At 43.2% G+C, this 19385-nt stretch overlaps 1 protein-coding gene across 4 annotated transcripts in view; it reads left to right on the top strand.

Annotated features, from left to right (window-relative positions):
- LOC142659478 (relaxin receptor 1-like) overlaps positions 1 to 19385 on the top strand; it is a 635204-nt gene that overhangs the window by 594085 nt on the left and 21734 nt on the right. The gene's annotated exons all lie outside the window — the stretch shown is intronic.

Genomic DNA, 19385 nt, shown 5'->3' with positions numbered 1-19385 from the left:
TGGAGATTTTCCATTAGGCAAGTCTTGTATGGTGTTCTGTAATTCCTCTTCCGTGATGGGGGCATTGAGCATAAGGCCATCATCCGGCACGATAGTGGGAAGGGGGCAGGACTTTAAGTATTCCAATATTTGTTGTTCCCGAATGGAAGGATCTGTAGAAAGTTGGGATGTGAGAGAGTATAATTTTGAGTAATATTGGTAAAACATGTCCGCCTGCAAATTGGGATCATAGATCAATTGACCTCCTGTATCACGGAGAGCAGATGGGGTCGACTGAGCCTTTTTGTCTCTTAGCTGGGCAGCAAGTAAAGAATGCGCTTTATTCCCTCTCTCATAATATCTTTGTTTGGTATATAGAAGCATCTTCTCTACATTAGCAATAGAAAGATCCTTTAATTTTCCCCGCGTGGCAATGATTTGTCGAAGAGTAGACGTCGAGGGGTAGAGATTCATTTTACGTTCTAGTTTAGTAAGGGCCGCCGACAGCTCTAATCTCTGCTGAGCTTTATCCCTCTTAATATGTGAGGCGAGAGAGATACATTGCCCTCTAATTACCGCTTTGTGCGCCTCCCAAATTGTGGCCAACGAAGGAACTGAGTCTTTATTAAGGGCAAAGTAGGATTCAATGTGTGTTTTAAGTGTGTCCCTATGCTCCGGAGATTTAATCAGTCGTTCATTCAACCTCCAGTGACATATCCGGGTCGCTCGTAAGTCAGAAAGCAGATCCAACATAATTGGAGCATGGTCTGACCATGTAATAGCCCCTATTTCAGCCGATGAGGTTGAACGAAGTCCTGGTACGTTGCCAAGGAATAGATCTATCCGAGTATGTGTTTTATGTGGGTGTGAGTAAAAGGTATATTGTTTAGCCGACGGATTTGAGATACGCCATAGGTCATAAAGATTGTGCTTGCGAATCAAGCGTCGAAATGCCGAAGCGCGTTGTCGCAATTCCGTGGGCGGAGAGGGAGCACTAATCGAGTGTCTGTCCATGTTTTCTGAAAAAGGGAGGTTAAAATCCCCCCCTATGAACAAAGTAGTTGGCGGCAGGCGGGAAATTTTGGAGAAGACTTTTTCCAAAAAAGCAATTTGTAATGTATTTGGTGCATATAGGTTGCATAAAGTAATCGGGACACCTTTCAGGGTCCCTGCGAGGATGACATATCTCCCCTGTGGGTCTACTATTGATCTTGTTACTTGTAGTGGGCAATCCCTTGAAATTAGAATAGCCACCCCTGCGCTTTTCTTAGAGTGTATAGCTGCATATGCTTTAGGAAAATGGGGTAGTGCAAATTTGAAAGACCCCGAACTGTCATGGTGCGTTTCTTGTAGAAAGGCGATATCTGCTCTCAGGTGTCTCAACTCTCTAAGTGCTAGACGCCTCTTAACATTGGAATTTAATCCCTTAACATTCAAAGATACTATGCGCGCCATGACAATTCTTTAGGCCTGAAAGCAAGTATGTACAACGTACCCAGATGATCTATCAAGTTGGGCATAGCTCGTGTTGTCCAGGAAGGACGTCGCCATTTCGGTTATATGTTCTCAGTCCCCAAACCAGGTTTCCTATTCACGGAAGTAAGGGGAGGGAAAGAGGGGGTGGGAGGGGGAAGACATAAACAGACAACTACAGACAGAAAATAAATCAAAAAACATACTTGAAGCATAAAGTCGGTCGAACGACAATGAATGGAATCTAGATTCCATGTGGAGACAAGTATATTAGAACAATTTACACATTTAGATATCGCGTCAACCCCTAGATGCCTCGACTGCACTAGGAGGGTATACTGTCTCCATAAGGGAGAAGAATCACGAGAGCCAATTCCGTCAGGAACATAGCCAACAGACCCAGTAACTGAGACAGGCCAATTCTGTACATTCCGTACAAACAAAACTCCTCTGCAGCCTATAAAAAATAAACCAGGGCATAAAAATCCCCTTTTTTTTTTTTTTTTTTTTCTTTTTTCCATACAATGAACTATTAATGCGATCTAAGCATATAAACATGTAAGAAAGATTATGAGCCTCCCTTATTCAATACATTAACGCTGAAATGTTGGCTTAGGTCCATGTTCAGACATGGACCCTCGCTGATTCCCGGTCTTCCTTTGTGAAGGGACCTTTTGCCAGACAGGTGACGGAGGAGGTGGAGGCGGGGTGAGTTCCCACTCAGGCAGTTTCGGGACTGGAATGTCCATAGTGTCACAAAAAGCTCGAATATCCGACGATGTTCTCAGAACCGCCGAGCGACCATCTCGTCTGGCTGTAAGGCTAAACGGGAATCCCCATCTGTAGAGGATATTATTTTCTCTCAGAGAAGCAAGTAAAGGGCGCAATTGTCTGCGCCTATGAAGTGTGATCCAGGATAAGTCCGGTAGCAGTTGGACAGTGGTTCCTTTGTGTTGAATGACTCTATGAGCTCTGGCTTTATTCATAATGGCTTCTTTCAGCTCGTAATCCGTCACACAGCAAATAATATCGCGAGGTAACGGCGAAGCTCCTTTAGGTCTGAGAGCTCTATGGGCTCTATCTAACTTGATAGGATGATCAGGTGGAGCATCTAGGATTTCATTAAAAATGGTCGCCAATAGCTCCTTTAAGTTTTCGTCCTGGGTAGCTTCAGGGACACCCCGAACTCTGATATTATGTCTTCTGCCTCTATTATCTAGGTCCTCCAAATGCTTTTGATAATCAGAAAGAGCAGCATGCTGTGCCACTACTGTGGTTTGTAGTCGTGATACATATTGGCGAGTGCAATCATGGTCATCTTCCAGTGACTCTATTCTGTGGGACATTTTTTGTATGTCTTGTCTGACTGTTGCAATAGCCGTATTGCAGGTATCTTTCACCTCCGCTATAAGCGACTTAAAATCCTCTCGGGTGGGGAGCTGCTGCAAAAAAGACTTCCATTCCTGACGTTTAGGAGCGGGGCTCTCAGAGTCAGAGCAAGAAAGCCACGGCTGTGCATCCTCTCCTTGAGCATATGGCTGTATATGGCCTGCTATAGGGAGCGTTTCCATGTCAGAATTTTTCCCTGCTGTTTTTATGTCCCTAGGTCGTTTTGACATAGCAGTGTCCATTCTGCAGGGTAAGGGTGGCTGAGGGGATAGTAGGTGTTTCCCAACCCTTAATGTTGAGCCACTAACCTGTATGTTCCTTCTTGTGGGGGAGGGTGACTCCGCAGTGTATGGCGTCTCCAACTCCTCGCCAGCCACGTGTGAGGCTGGTTCCGAAGATGGCGGCCATCCCTCTCCTTGCTCCTCCTGCAGATCCTCCTCCGGTTGTAGTGTCTCTCCGTCGGTCAGCGGCTGTGATCTGACCACATCTTGATCCTCTATGTCCGATGGGGATCTGGAGGACTGCGACGCCTCCTCGTGTGAGGCCGGCAGTAATGGCGCCTGTCCTGTCGGCGCATCAGAGAAGAAGGCATCCAAAGTGCCGCTCCTCGGGGCTCCGGGGAGTACCTGCTTAGACTCCATCCTCTTGGCTGACCGTCTCACCATCATCGGTAAGTCTTTATTAGATTCTCGGGAGGCTACACCGAGTAAAAAACGCTGTGTTACGGCTGATGATCAGAGGAGCTCCGGACTATGCGACTCACTCCATCGGCTCCCAGGACACGCCCCCCGCATGCGACTTTTTGATCAGTTTTTATTTTATTTTTTAAGAGGCGTGGTGACTAAAAAACCGCAATTCTACTATTGTTTTTTATTCCTTTTTTGTACAGCGTTCGCCGTGCGCTATAAATGACATATTCACATTATTCTGTGGGGCGATACGATTACAGCGATACGTTTGCACAATAAAATACTTTTTTATAAAAAATCATTTACATTTTGTGTTCACATATTCTAAGAGCCATAACTTTTTTATTTTTCCATCATGAAAGCCGTGTGTGAGGACTGTAGTTCGATCAGTACCATTTTTGGGTACATGCAGCTTTTTGATCACTTTTTATTACATTTTTTGAGAGGTGAAGTGACCAAAAAATAGTTATTCTAGGTATGGTTTATTATTATTTTCTTTTATGGCGTTCACGACTCGGGACAAATAATAAAACTGTAAACTTTGCGTGTCTGTGCATTGAAAATATTTGCGGAAAAAAATAATTGGGGGGATGAAGGATAAGTGATGGAATGGATTAAGATCATTTTTGGAATTTTTGTCTGTTTGTTTGTGCACCGCATCACGTAAAAACTACTGACCCAATTCGGATGTAGTTTTTAGAAAAACATAGGGGTCAACTTGAAGTAACATTTAGTTTTTATTTCATCACAATCGGTTCACTCAATCAGAAGATATGCGAATTTAATGTTTTCAAAAATTAATTTACATGCCATTAGTACAGTAACAACAAACACATGGAAATCATGGCAACCAATCACATTTTTACTTTCAGTTTGTATTGTCTTGGAAAAATAGACACCAGTAGGTTGCTATGGGCAACTGCTCCAAATTTCATCTATACTGATTGTTATATAAGTGAGAGGTTGCAATAAATCAAATTGCTTCAATTTTTCAAGCTGCCTGAGACAAATTACAGCTGTGATCTGATTGGTTGCTAAGGACAACAACTCCAACTTTTCGTCTATATTGTTTTTTTTATGCATCGGAGGCACATATAACTACCAATCAGGGTTCTGCTTTCTTTCTCCAAGCTGCCTCAGAAAAAAAGAACTGTAAAGTTATAGGTTGTTATGGAAATCAGCTCCAACTTTCGTCTATATTGTTTTTTTTTGTGCATCGGAGGCACATATACACTACCGTTCAAAAGTTTGGGGTCACCCAGACAATTTAGTGTTTTCCATGAAAACGCACACTTATATTTATCAAATGAGTTGCAAAATGACTAGAAAATATAGTCAAGACATTGACAAGGTTAGAAATAATGATTTTTATTTGAAATAATAATTTTCTCCTTCAAACTTTGCTTTTGACAAAGAATGCTCCATTTGCAGCAATTACAGCATTGCAGACCTTTGGCATTCTAGCTGTTAATTTGCTGAGGTAATCGGGAGAAATTTCACCCCATGCTTCCAGAAGCCCCCCCACAAGTTGGATTGGCTTGATGGGCACTTCTTGCGTACCATACGGTCAAGCTGCTCCCACAACAGCTCTATGGGGTTGAGATCTGGTGACTGCACTGGCCACTCCATTACAGATAGAATACTAGCTGCCTGTTTCTTCCCTAAATAGTTCTTGCATAATTTGGAGGTGTGCTTTGGGTCATTGTCCTATTGTAGGATGAAATTGGCTCCAATCAAGCGCTGTCCACAGGGTATGGCATGGCGTTGCAAAATGGAGTGATAGCCTTCCTTATTCAAAATCGCTTTTACCTTGTACAAATCTCCCACTTTACCAGCACCAAAGCAACCCCAGACCATCACATTACTTGCACCATGATTGACAGATGGCGTCAGGCACTCTTCCAGCATCTTTTCAGTTGTTCTGCGTCTCACAAATGTTCTTCTGTGTGATCCAAACACCTCAAACTTCGATTTGTCTGTCCATAACACTTTTTTCCAATCTTCCTCTGTCCAATGTCTGTGTGCTTTTGCCCATATTAATCTTTTCCTTTTATTAGCCAGTCTCAGATATGGCTTTTTCTTTGCCACTCTGCCCTGAAGGCCAGCATCCCGGAGTTGCCTCTTCACTGTAGATGTTGATACTGGCGTTTTGCGGGTACTATTTAATGAAGCTGCCAGTTGAGGACCGGTGAGGCGTCTATTTCTCAAACTAGAGACTTTAATGTACTTGTCTTGTTGTGCAGCGGGGCCTCCCACTTCTCTTTCTACTCTGGTTAGAGCCTGTTTGTGCTGTCCTCTGAAAGGAGTAGTACACACCGTTGTAGGAAATCTTCAGTTTCTTGGCAATTTCTCGCATGGAATAGCCTTCATTTCTAAGAACAAGAATAGGCTGTCGAGTTTCACATGAAAGCTCTCTTAGCCATTTGGAGAGTTTAATCGAACCCACAAATGTAATGCTCCAGATTCTCAACTAGCTCAAAAGAAGGTCAGTTTTATAGCTCCTCTAAACAGCAAAACTAACATAATTGCACAAGGGTTTTCAAGTGTTTTCTAATCATCCATTAGCCTTCTAACACGGTTAGCAAACACAAAGTACCATTAGAACACTGCAGTGATGGTTGCTGGAAATGGGCCTCTATACACCTATGTAGATATTGCATTAAAAACCAGACGTTTGCAGCTAGAATAGTCATTTACCACATTAGCAATGTATAGAGTGTATTTCTGATTAATTTAATGTTATCTTCATTGAAAAAAACTGCTTTTCTTTCAAAAATAAGGACATTTCTAAGTGACCCTAAACTTTTGAACGGTAGTGTAACTACAAATCAGGTTTCTGCTTTCATTGTCCAAGCTGCCTCACAAGAATCTAAACTGTAATCTGATTAGTTGCTATGGACAACAGTTCCACCATTTGTCTGTTTTGGATACAACACATAGAAGAGAGATAAAGCAACCAATCCGCTTGCTGCTTTCATGCACCTAGCTGCCTCAAAAAACTTGGGCTTGGACAGCGGCCTCTCGGTCTCAAGAGAGTAAATGCCTTCCAGAAAAAGATCAAATATTTCTCAATATAGCAGACATGCAAAAAGAATGAGACTAATTAGGTCTCAATAATCTAAAGAAGATCATGAGGCGACACTTAATGCAGCTCAAGAACGTCAGGCCAGAACTCGCGCATCAGAAACTTCTACCCAGCATGAGTCTCGGCTAAGTACACAGCGTGCTCGCATGGCGGCCTCTCGGTCTCTGGAGAGTAACGAGGAACGCGAAGCACGACTATCTGCTGACCGACGGTGTCATGCATTGTCACGCGAGTCTAAAAATTTCACAGACAGAGAATCTCGCTTGAGTTGTCAGAGAGCTCACCTCTCGAGTGCTAGAAAGCAGTGAAGAATTTGAAGCGCGATTGACCGCCGATCGCAAACGTCACAACTATGCCAGAGCTCTCGAAAGCGTAGACCAATATCAACGACAATTGGAATCAGCTAGAGAGAATTATGTAGGCACGCGCCAAGATAATGAAAGTTATTTATTGACTGAAAGGGAAAGAGTAGATGAAATTTCGGCAGGCAGAAACAGCAGAACAACGTCAATCACGCTTAGAGGCTGATCGAATTTGACACTCTCTTAATAGAATGTCTATTTCATCAGAAGATTCAGATGAGTCTCAGGAGTATGGTGCGGAAAACAATGTTGTTCCATAGGTCAATAAGGAAACAGCAGGTTTTATGTATTCCCCTAAGATTAACTATGTTGAATTCGCTTCCGTAAATTGCATGGTCGTAATTTGCAATTTTTGCGGTGCTCTCAAATAGAGAAAAGAACCAAATGGAATCTGTTGTTCAAGTGGTAAAGTTCACATTGAAAAATTTCAAGAACCTCCAGAGCTTATAAAACAACTTTCAAATGGTGACCATCCACAATCAAAACACTTCTTAGACAGTATCCGTTTATATAACAGCGCATTCCAAATTACGTCTTTTGAGGCAAAACTAATTACAGAGTGACCATTCATGCCAACCTTCAAGGTGTAAGTCCAAGTTTTAAAATTTCTTCAGATTTATTTTGTATCAGATTACAATGAACAGGCCAATATCAGAAATCAGAACTTTCCACAACTAAATAGTAACCTTAGATCTCCACTTCAAAACATGCTGCATCAGGTGAATCCATACGTGCATAGTTTCAAAGCTGTATTACAGTCTATTCCGCAGGGGCAGAGCAATGATAACAAAATGATCATCAGCGTAGATAGACATCCTGTTTCTAAACACCGCGCCAGGTATAACGCCCCCGTCACAGTTGAAGTTGCAGTGGTTTTAGTTGATCAGGCGTGCGTAGGCGTGACATCATGTTACGCATTCACGACGATCGCCTGCAATGCATTTTCTAAACACACAGCTAACGACGCCCTGCAATATCCTTTAATTTATTGCCACGGCGAAGGTGGGTACAATTTTGGACTCTACCAGGTTAATCCTACTACTAGGGTAACAAATTTTCATAAAAATATATCAGTCCAGCAATTTTATTCATACCTGCTGCAGATGAGGCAGCCCTGCAATTTTATTTATACCTGCTGCAGATGAGGCGTAATCGTTTTATCTATTTGCAACGATTTTGAGGATTGTTCAGCCAATTTATTGTGGACATGTATGCGAAAATAGAGACGGAGTGTTTAGTGTACATACGCACTAACCAGACACGTTTACGCGCTGAAGATTACGTGCATCTGCGAGACCGCATGCAACAAGATAATAACGTGGAAAACCTAGGGCGATTAGTTATCCTGACATCCAATTTTACCGGTGGTCCGCGTTACATGCATGAACGTACACAAGATGCTTTCTGCTATGTCCGAAAATACTTCCGGCCTGACATTTTCATAACGTTCACAACTAATTCAAAGTGGTACGAAATTTCCCCAGAACTTCTCACAGGACAGGCATCTTATGATAGGCATGATATTATAGCCAGAGTTTTCCACTCTAAAAGTTTTAGGTTCAGCTCTTTGTTTCATGTACAGCGTTGAGTGGCAAAAGTGTGGCTTGCCTTACGCCTACATTCTCCTGTGGCTGCAAGAAAAATGTCATAAGTGCTGAATTTCCTGACCGGAACGAGGATCCGATATTGTATGAGATTGTAAAGACGCACATGGTTCATGGGCCATGCGGCGCTTTAAATAGAAACTCTCCTTGCATGCAGGAGGGTCATTGCTCTAATAGATCCCCTATAGCAAACGATGTCGGGGAAAACGGGTATCCGTTGTATCGTCGAAGATCCCCCCTACAAGGCGGTTTCACAGCTACAGTCAGGTTACCTGGTCAAGAAATAGTTTTGGTCAATCGATGGGTTGTACCCTATTCACCGGTGTTTTAAAGAACATTTCAAGCTCACATCAACATCGAAATATGTAACAGCATCGAAGTCATCAAATATATATGTAAATACGTCAACAAGGGTAGTGACCAGGCCACGTTTGCGTTGAGAAATAATAATGAATACGACGAAGTCACGAGGTTCCAATCTGGCCGATATATAAGCTCTTCTGAGGCGGTGTGGCACATTTTGAGCTTACACATTCACGAGAGACATCCGCCAGTGATGCATCTTGATGTTCACCTTGAAGGTGGGCAACGGGTGTACTTCAACCCTGAAAATGTGGCAGAGTGGTTAGAAAACCAGAGACAAACCACTTTGCTGGAAAAAAAAAAATATATATAAAAAAATATAAAATAAACAAAATATATATATAAAAAAAAAAAAACTTACTGTAACTCTCACTTTGATCCCCAGATCTCCCACCTTCCAGTGTGCTCATTTTTACTAAACTTGATTTTCTCAAATTCCTTTATTTTACTCATGAGATTTATCCACTCCTGGACTGTGGGGGGTAGGGTGGCTCCCCTCTTCCTATCTATAAGCACTCTAGCTAAGTGTTGCAATCTAGTGGTAAGGATAGTTTGTCTCCCGCTGTAGTTGCTTTCCTTCAACTCTGATGTGCAATTAAGTATAGCGAGAATCGGGGATTTAGGGATATTTCTACCAACATGGTTTCCAATTTCCTGAAAGATATTATCCCCAATTTTTTTTATAGCAAAGCATTTCCATATTACGTGGAGAAAATCTGCCATCGGGTATTGGCACCTATGGCAGTTAAAGCTGTTTTTGTTATCGAATTTGGAAATTAGGGCAGGGGGATAATACAGTCTATGTAGAATATTAATTTGTATTAATTAATATTGCTGTAACAATTTAGCCACTGATCGTGCTCAATTGGTCCCAAGTCTCTGACCCATTTTTCCCGACTATAGGTGATATACTTCTAGATAGTGCACCGTTGATAATTGTATATAGTGATGAGACAGTCTTTTTGCCTAAAGTGTTATGAATAAGCCCTTCCATTCCCTTGTGACTTTGTATAAGAAATATTTATTTATTTCTAGTTTGCGTTATTGCGTGTTGTATTTGTGCATAGCGATATCTGTAAGTTTCTTTTACTGAATAAATGGTTTTAAGATTCTCAAAAGTGATCAGTATTCCATTGGTAAACAAATCCTTAATGTGTTTAATACCATATTGTATCCACCAATACTTTCCAATTCCTCTCATTTTTTTATTGTGCCATATTGGTGTAAAATGTGTCGATCCCCTAATCTCCAATATTTTTTTGCATGCTGCCCAGCTTTCCGTCAAAAGTTTATTTATCGGCCGACCCTTATTAATACATGCTCTTAGTTGCCCTGATTCCAATAGCTCATATATGTTACTTATTTGATCTTTGTTTTCGCTAACCAACCTCCTAAGAGTGCTAACCTCATGCCATCTCGTTAAAGGCTTAAGCTGAAATGCTATGTAGTACCCAAAGAAGAAGGGAATTGCCATACCACCCTCGCTCAGTGGTCTACATAGTAATTTTTGCTTGTCTTACCTTCTTCTTACCCCAGATGGCCGGGAGAGGCATGACATTAAGCGGGATGAATTTCTCAATGTCTGCATTGATTTTTATACCTAAGTATTCAAAGTTATCTGTTGGTTGCAAAACCTTCAATTTGCTATGAGGTAGTTCGAAATTATCCAAGGGGAGTAACGTAGATTTACTCCAATTAGTATTTAAACCAGATAATCTTCCGAACTCTTCTATTTCATGGATGGTCCTGGGCACAGTATTTTCTGAATTATTCAGACACAGTAATATGTCGTCAGCGAAGAGCAGGATTTTATCTCCCCTACCTCCGCTGCCGAAGCCCTCTATATCGTCATTACTTCTCAAAAAAATTGCTAGGGGCTCTATAGAGATAGCGAACAGCAACGGAGAGAGAGGACATCCTTGTCGAGTGCCACGGGAAAAAAAGAGGTGGTAAGCTCCCCATTTATTCTAACTCTAGCGCTAGGATTGACATACATTTTTCTTACATATCCAACAAATTCCTGACCCAGGCCGAACCTGTCCATCACTTTCCATAGATATCCCCACTACACCCTGTCAAATGCCTTAGTGGCATCAAGAGACATGATGGAGCGGGTCCTCCCATCCCCTAGCTGCATATTACCGAACAATCTACCAAGGTTATCATTGACGTTTCTTCCTGGAACAAACCCACACTGGTCAGGATGTATTATTGATGAAATTACTTTGGCCAGTCTCATTGCCAATACCTTAGCGTATATCTTTACGTCCGTGTTAAGGAGTGAAATTGGCCTATATGATTCAACTTCAATGGTATCTTTACCCTTTTTTAATATAACCGTTATAATAGCCTCAGACATTGATGATGGAAGTCCCTTATCTCTATCCGACCCATTGATGGTTTCCACTAATAAGGGGAGTAGCTCCTTATCATATTTTCTATATATTTCGAACGGGAGCCCATCAGATCCTGGAGATGTATTGCCCGAGAATGATTTTACTGCTTCCCTAAGGTCCTCCACTGTAATGGGAGCTCCCAACATTTGCCTCTGTTCTTCTGTCAAAGTAGGACATTTTATTCTATCTAAGAAGGAGTTCAGCTCCTGTCTCCTCTTTATATAAATCTGAGTAGAAGTCAAAGAATTCTCCCATTATTTCTTCCGGGTCACGAGAAAGACCTCCCTGCCATCTCTTAACACATGAGACAATGCTAGATGTCTTTTGATTGGTTATGATCTGTGTTAGTAATCTAACAGGCTTCCCAGATTCGCAAAAATAATTCTGTCCAGAAAAGAACAATTTCTGTTGTGTTTTTTTTTCCAGCAAAAAATGCCCCATATCCTTTTGTGCTCTAAAGAGTAGTTCTCTATTACATGTGTCACTCGCCACGAAAAGATCCCTCTCAGCACAGACAACCTTCCTTCCAAGTTCAGTTTCCTGTCGTAAGAAGGATTTACGGGTAGAGTGAATTTCCCCAAATAGCAGTCCCTTTAGAGAGGCTTTCAACACATCCCAAACAAAATGTACATGTGTAGATTTGAAGTTTATCTCCCATAGAAAATGTATTTATTTTCCTATCTTTCCCTGTTTATCTGTAGGTGTGAGCCAATGTGGATTTATTTTAATGCCTCCTTTGGTTGTCTGGAACTTTCTTATATAATTAAGTTCTAATTTGACCAGAGCGTGGTCAGAAATTCCATACATTTCGTAATCCATTCTTGCTACGTTCCGAACAAGCTCTGGATTCGAATCTGTAACACTGCTTTCTATTCCCTTAATCCTATCCAGTTTTTCTTCCATAACGGAGTTAAAGTCCCCAATGATCAAAACCAGTCCTTTGTCAATTGTATTAAGAAATAATAGTACTTGGCTTAAAACGTCATGATTATAGGGGGGTGGAATATATACAAATGCCAATGTGCATTTGGTTCCCTCTAGTATACCATGGAGTATAATAAACCTGCCATCATCATCCATTTTTGATACAATGGGATCAAATTTAATCTGATTATGTATGTATACACTGACTCCCCTAGAATAAGTCTAAATCCTATTTTTAGATGCACCCGGTGGGACGGTCAAAACATTTCTCACCAAAGTCATCTTGGACCAAATACGAAATCAAAGCAAAATTGCTCTTGCTGTTGCTTCATCAGGCATAGCAGCCACATTGTTGCCCGGAGGCAAAACCACCCATACAATGTTCAAGATCCCGATTGACTTGAATCTTACGGAGAGCCCAGTGTGTAATGTTTCTAGAAACAGCGACAAAGCAGGTGGTAATACGCGATTGCTGTTTAGTAATACGGGACGAGTGCACTATGGCAAACCGTAAAGCGGTAGATAGAACTTTACGAGATATCAGACAAAATGACCGGCCCATGGGTGGTATGACAATGCTTTTCTGTGGCGACTTTAGCCAGACTTTGTCAGTCATACCACGAGGAACGAGGGCAGATCAAATTAGAGCCTGCCTAAAGAGCTCAAGTCTGTGGCGCAGCGTTATACCGATGCATTTAACACTAAATATGCGGGCGCGAACAGGAGGCAACACAAATGCACAACAGTTTTCAGATTTATTACTAAAAATTGGTGACGGCACGTATACGCAAGAAGATGGGAAAGTTATTTTGCCTGATAATTTATGTTGTACTGTTACATCACTGCAAAACCTCATTTCTTCTGTGTATGGTGACCCAACGCAAATAACAAATCATGAAAACTCTTGGCTATGCAAAAGAGCTATTTTGACCCCTCGCAACGACCAGGCAGCAGCAATAAACTCTGAAATATTGACGTGTGTTCATGGGGAAAGTGCAGAATATATCTCTATCAACAGAGTCATTGAACAAGAACACGCTACCAACTATCCGGTGGAGTTTTTAAATTCCCCAAGCACACCCGGTCTTCCGTAACACAAAATTTATTTAAAAGTTGGCGTCCTCATAATTCAACTTAGAAATTTAAGCCCACTAAAACTATGTAACGACACACGACTAAAAATCACAAATCTACAACAAAACGCGATAGAAGCTGAGATTTTAACAAAATGCGGCACAGGTGATAGCATTTTTATACCCCGAATCCCTCATTCCAAATAATTTTCCCTTCACTTTTAAACATGTAGTTTCCTGTCAGCTTATGTTACCCTATGACCATCAACAAAGCACGGGGCCAAACGCTGCGCGTTGCAGGCGTGTCAGCTGCTTTGCGCATGGCCAGCTCTATGTGGCTCTCACCCATGTTAGCAACTCTACCAATCTTTATGCACACATCCCTGGTGGCCCTACTGCTAACATTGTCTACAGGGAAGCGTTGTCGTAGTGAACCTGACTACTGAAAGAAAACTATTTTTAATTAAAGTTTGTTTATTGTCTCTGGTTTTTTTTTTCACTTTGTTTTGAGTATGGTCCAAGGCTAGGAGTATACTAATAAAAAACGGCATCGGTACGTTTTTCTGTGGTCAGCGTGTACAAAGTCGCGCGCACAGCCAGTAACGAATACTTTTGTAGTTCAGGCCATTACGGATGTGCCGATACCAATTATGTATAATTTATTTATTTTATTAATAATAAAGGACTGATAAGGGAAAAACGGGGATTTTTACTTTTATTACTCTAAAACTTTTATGTTTTTATATTTACACAACTTTTTTATTTTGTCCCACTAGGTGACTTGACGGCAGGAGGCCGTGATCACAATTCTAATACACTGCACTACATGCAGCGTATTAAAGCTGTCAGCTACTCGCTGACCTCAAGCATAGTGGTCCCTGACCCACTAGGCTTCGTAGGTGGCATAGCTGGAGACCATTGTTAGGCCTCCGGTTGACTAATCAACCATTGCTGCCCGCTATCATGTAGCGGGACGTCGATGGTGGTTTAACCCCTAAGAAGCTGCAATCACTATTGAACGCGGCTTTTAAGGGGTTAATCAGAGAGGACACCGCGATCAGTCCTCGCTGAATGAGCTGTGGCAACTGCTGTACGAGACAGCAGTTGTCACAGCTCCTATATGTGTGGGGAGGACGGCCAAAATGTCCGATCCTCCCGTGACGTACTATTAGGTCATGGAGTGCATACAATGCACTTACCATGACGTAATAGTAAGTCAGGGAGCGGGAAGGGTTTAAGGTCTTGCAACATCATCTCAATGGGATTCAAGTCAGGACTTTGATTTGGTCGCTCCAAAATCTTAAAGGGTAAAGAAACGTTCAACAAACTTCTGACATGTCATAGTGACATGTCAGAAGTTTTAATTGGTGGAGGTCCAAGCACTGAGACCCCCACCAATTGCTAAACAAAGCAGCAGAAGTGCTCGTGTGAGTACTGAGCCACTTAGTTTCTGTTGGGCTTTTTCCGGAAAGCCGATGTAGCAATGTAAGGGTTCATAGACTTTCTATTGACCCGTACACTGCCACATTGATTTCCGGAAAAAGGCGAACAGAAACGAAGCGGCTCAGCACTTCTGTCACATAGGATGCAGATACGGTTGGAACTGGGACCAGCACCGGTCACATGTGATGAAACATCGTCCCAGGAGGCCAGCCTGGATGACGTTAGAGGGCCGGACACCTCAGATGACGTTTCATCCCATGTAACTGCCGCTGCAGCCAATCACAGGCTGCAGCAGTCTCCTGGGAAGAAACGTCATTCCAGGAGACCGGCCTGCTAGCAGGCAGGCTAAATGTTCAGCAGTTTTCTGCAGCGGATATTCCGGGCAAAAAAACGAATTTTGGTGCGGTTTTTCGCCCGAAATTCCCTGAGGATACCAGATACCGCGGCCCGGTACCAAATGATCCACGGACCCGTATTGGTCCGCGGCCCGGTGGTTGGGGATCACTGCTTTAGATTATTGTCCTGCTGCATAACCCAACTGTGCTTGAGCTTTAGGCAATGGCGTGACTACCGCTGTAGCGGCTGCTACGGGGCCAGCGACATGAGGGAGCCCGTGTCGCCCTATGGCATGGGCCCCCACCATGGCCGGAGGCTCCGCTAGCTGCCACTATGGCTACTACAGCGCGACGCCACTGAACACTACGGCAGAGCAGGGAGGTATCTCCCCGCTCTGCCATTAAAGGGGTTGTTCCTACAAAAGACATGTATCCCCTATCCATAGGATAGAGGATACATGTGTGATCGCTGGCAGCGATAGGGAGAACGGGGGACTGAAAGTCCCCTGAAATTCTCCATCACAAACCTCAGACTTCCGGGGTCTGTGTCGGCAGCTCCGTAGAGAACGCAAATGAATGGAGCGCCGGTCGCGCTTGTGCGCATGCGTGACCAGCGCTCCTTTCATTTTTATTGAGCTGTGCAGATGCCGGAAGTCAGAGGTTAGTCATGGAGAACTTCGGGGGACTTTCAGTCCCCCGTTCTCCCTATCGCTGCCAGCGATCACACATGTATCCCCTATCCTGTTGATAGGGGATACATGTCTTTTGTAGGACACACTATACATCGGATTTTTTTGGGGGGTTGGAGCTGTATGGCGTTACCCACAGGGGGGGCTGTATGGCGTTACCTACAGGGGGGGCTGTATAGCGTTACCTACAGGGGGCTGTATGGCGTTACCTACAGGGGGGGCAGTATAGTGTTACCTACAGGGGGGGCTGTATGGCGTTACCTACAGGGGGGGCTGTATGGCATTACCTACAGGGGGCCTGTATGGCATTACCTACAGGGGGGCTGTATAGCGTTACGTACAGGGGGGGCTGTAAGGCATTACCTACAGGGGGGTTGTAAGGCATTACCTACAGGGGGGGCTGTATGGCGTTACCTACAGGGGGGCTGTATGGCGCTATTTACAGGGGGGCTGTATGGCGTTACCTACAGGGGGCTGTATAGCATTACCTACAGGGTTGCTGTATGGCGTTACCTACAGGGGGGCTGTATGGCGTTACATACAGGGGGGCTGTATGGCGTTATATACAGGGGGGCTGGATGGCGTTACCTACAGGGGGGGCTCTATGGCGTTACCTACAGGGGGCTGTATAGCGTTACCTACAGGGGGGGCTGTAAGGCGTTACCTACAGGGGGTATGTAAGGCGTTACCTACAGGGGGGCTGTATGGCGTTACCTACAGGGGGGGCTGTATGGCGCTATTTACAGGGGGGCTGTATGGCGTTATCTACAGGGGGGCTGTATGGAGTTATCTACAGGGGAATCTGTATGGCGTTCTCTACAGATGAGGTGTATGGCGTTCTCTACAGAGGGGGTGTCTGTATGGCGTTATCTACAGGGGGTGCTGTATGGCGTTATCTACGTGGGGCTGTATGGCGTTATCTACAGAGGGGGCTGTATGGCGTTCTCTACAGAGGGGGTGTATGGCGTTATCTACAGGGGGGTCTGTATGGCGTTATCTGCAGGGGCTGTATGGCGTTATCTACAGGGGGGTCTGTATGGCGTTATCTACAGAGGGGGGTGTATGGCGTTATCTACAGGGGGCTGTATGGCGTTATCTACAGAGGGGGGTGTATGGCGTTATCTACAGAGGGGGCTGTATGGCGTTCTCTACAGGGGGGCTGTGTGGCATTCTCTACAGGGGGCTGTATGGCGTTATCTACAGGGGGGCTGTAAAAAAGGCACTATCTATAAGGGGGGGGTTGTGTGACACCCAGGGGAGGGGGGGGCCCCAGTCAAAAGTTTGCTATGGGGCCCAGTCTTTCCTAGTTACGCCCCTGGCTTTAGGTCACAAACTGACGGGCGGACATTCTCCTTCAGGATTTTCTCATAGACAGCAGAATTCATGGTTCCACCAATTATGGTCATCCAGATCCCACTGAAGCAAAGCAGCCCCAGACTTATACTTTTACCATCATAATTGACATGCAACTCTTTCATGGATGCCGTTTTTGAATAGTGTCTTTCTTATTGTGGACATTGACCTTAACTGAGCCAATTGAAGCCTGCAGCTCTTTCGATGTACACTACATAAACCAGAAAGAGAAGAAAAGTCACGACCAAGTATTTGCAAAATTACAAACAATCTTTATTTCAGTCAAAAATACACAGAAAAAACACATTACAACTATACACAGTAAAAAGAATGAACCCTCATAAAGAGATGGAATCCGAACATGAAAGCAGCCTGGTCCCCCAGATGTTAAAATGGTCACAAGATCCCACAAAGAGCATAAATCAATATTTTTAGGCAGGTGCTAAGCTTAGTACATTTGCACAGATAGATACCTAATAAAATACATGCAAAGTGCAGTCATAGGCAAACTAATGAGCAGTATACCTACACCTACGTAGTGGAAAATGAGCAGGAGATCAGGACCGGGAGGGGAGACCGCTGCCAGACCCGACGCGCGTTTCGCTGGTGCTTCGTCACTACATCTGGGTACTTTTGCTCCTGCTCTTAGTGAAATTTTTGCAGGCCGGCCACTGCTTGAAAGGATTTTCCACTCTTCCAAGTTTTCTTCATTTGCGGATAATGTGTCTCACTGGGGTTTTTCTGGAGTCCCAGAGTCTTAGCAGTGGCTTTGTAACCCTTTCCAGACTGGTAGATTGTAATGTCTTTGTTTCGCATCTGTATTTGAATCTCTTTAGAGCGTGACATGATGTGCTGCTTTTTGAGACCTTTTAGCTTGCTTTACATTGCCGGACGGGTTCTATTTAAATGATGTTTAGATTCAACAGGTCTGGCAGGGATCATGCCTCTGGCTGGTGACATTTAAACCAATATCAATTGCATTTGGTGAACTGGTTGATTTAGTAGCTAAGGCAGCAATTACATTTTCACATAGGGCCAGCAAGGGCTAAACAGCATTTTTTCCTTCAATAAATGAAATCATCATTATAAATAGCTTTTTGTGTTTACTTGAGTTATCTTTGTGTAATATATAAATTAGTTTGATGATCTGAAACATTTAAGTGTGACAAATATGCAGAAATATAAGAAATTGGTAAATTGGCAATACTTTTTCATTCATATATATATATATATATGCCCCTGTCTTCAGGTTACATTTTCCATTTTTGATATGCACTTGTTTAAACGATAATATCTTTGCAACTGCTCTCAATATCATAACTATTTTTACTTTGTTTTTTTTTATAAGACTTATGAGGCTTTAATTTTCTAGATTAGGTTAATTAATTCCATGTTTTAATTTTTTATTATGAGCAGACAAATCACTAAAAAAGTGAAAAAAAAAACTGTTTGGTAATTTTTTATATAGATTTATCTACATTATTTTTATATATACACCAAGTCGAGTACTTTCGACATTGGCAGCACATAGCCCTTGAAGGAAGTGATGTGTCGTGGGCTGGCTTGCTAGGTATATAAGGTGTGCGATAGGCTGCCTGAACACATATCACTCGTTGTTGTCATGGGCAAAAGAGACGATTTATCAGAGATGCAAAAAGGGATGATTGATTATTGGCTTTCTGGCCAATAGTGTTGGCGTGCTGGTGTGGTGAAAGTGTATTGTGAGTGGACAAATGGCACCATTGGGAATAACCGATGTGGAAACTGCAGAGCACCACGTGCCATTGATGTGAGGTGAACGCTGGCTACCAAGGTACGCTACAGTGGAGCAGCTTACTGTGAAAATCAGCCAGGAGGCTACCAGACGTGTGTCTAAAACAACAGTTCAGCTAACCCGATTGCGGAGTGGACTCCGAAGCAGGCGGATGGTCACTGCTCCTATGCTAACAAAAGTGCATCGGAAAAATGGGCTTCTATTTGCACGGCCGTATCGGATTTGGATCCCCGAAGATTGGCAAAAGATTGCATTCTCTGATGAGTCACATGCTCAACTTCATCAAACAAATGGACGTTGGCGTGTCAGACAAGAAACATCAGAGAACAAATACCCTGCAACCATTGCTAGAAGAACAGAAGCTGGTGGCTGCAGCTATATGGTCTGGGGAATTTTTTCATGCCATTCTCTGGGCCCACTTATTCATGTAGAAGTTACTCTGAACCAATTTGGG

The sequence above is a fragment of the Rhinoderma darwinii genome, chromosome 8, assembly GCF_050947455.1.
Source record: "Rhinoderma darwinii isolate aRhiDar2 chromosome 8, aRhiDar2.hap1, whole genome shotgun sequence".
Classification (NCBI taxonomy): Eukaryota; Metazoa; Chordata; class Amphibia; order Anura; family Rhinodermatidae; genus Rhinoderma; species Rhinoderma darwinii.
Note: the sequence above shows the minus strand (reverse complement) of the source record. Positions and strands in the feature narration are given on the sequence as shown.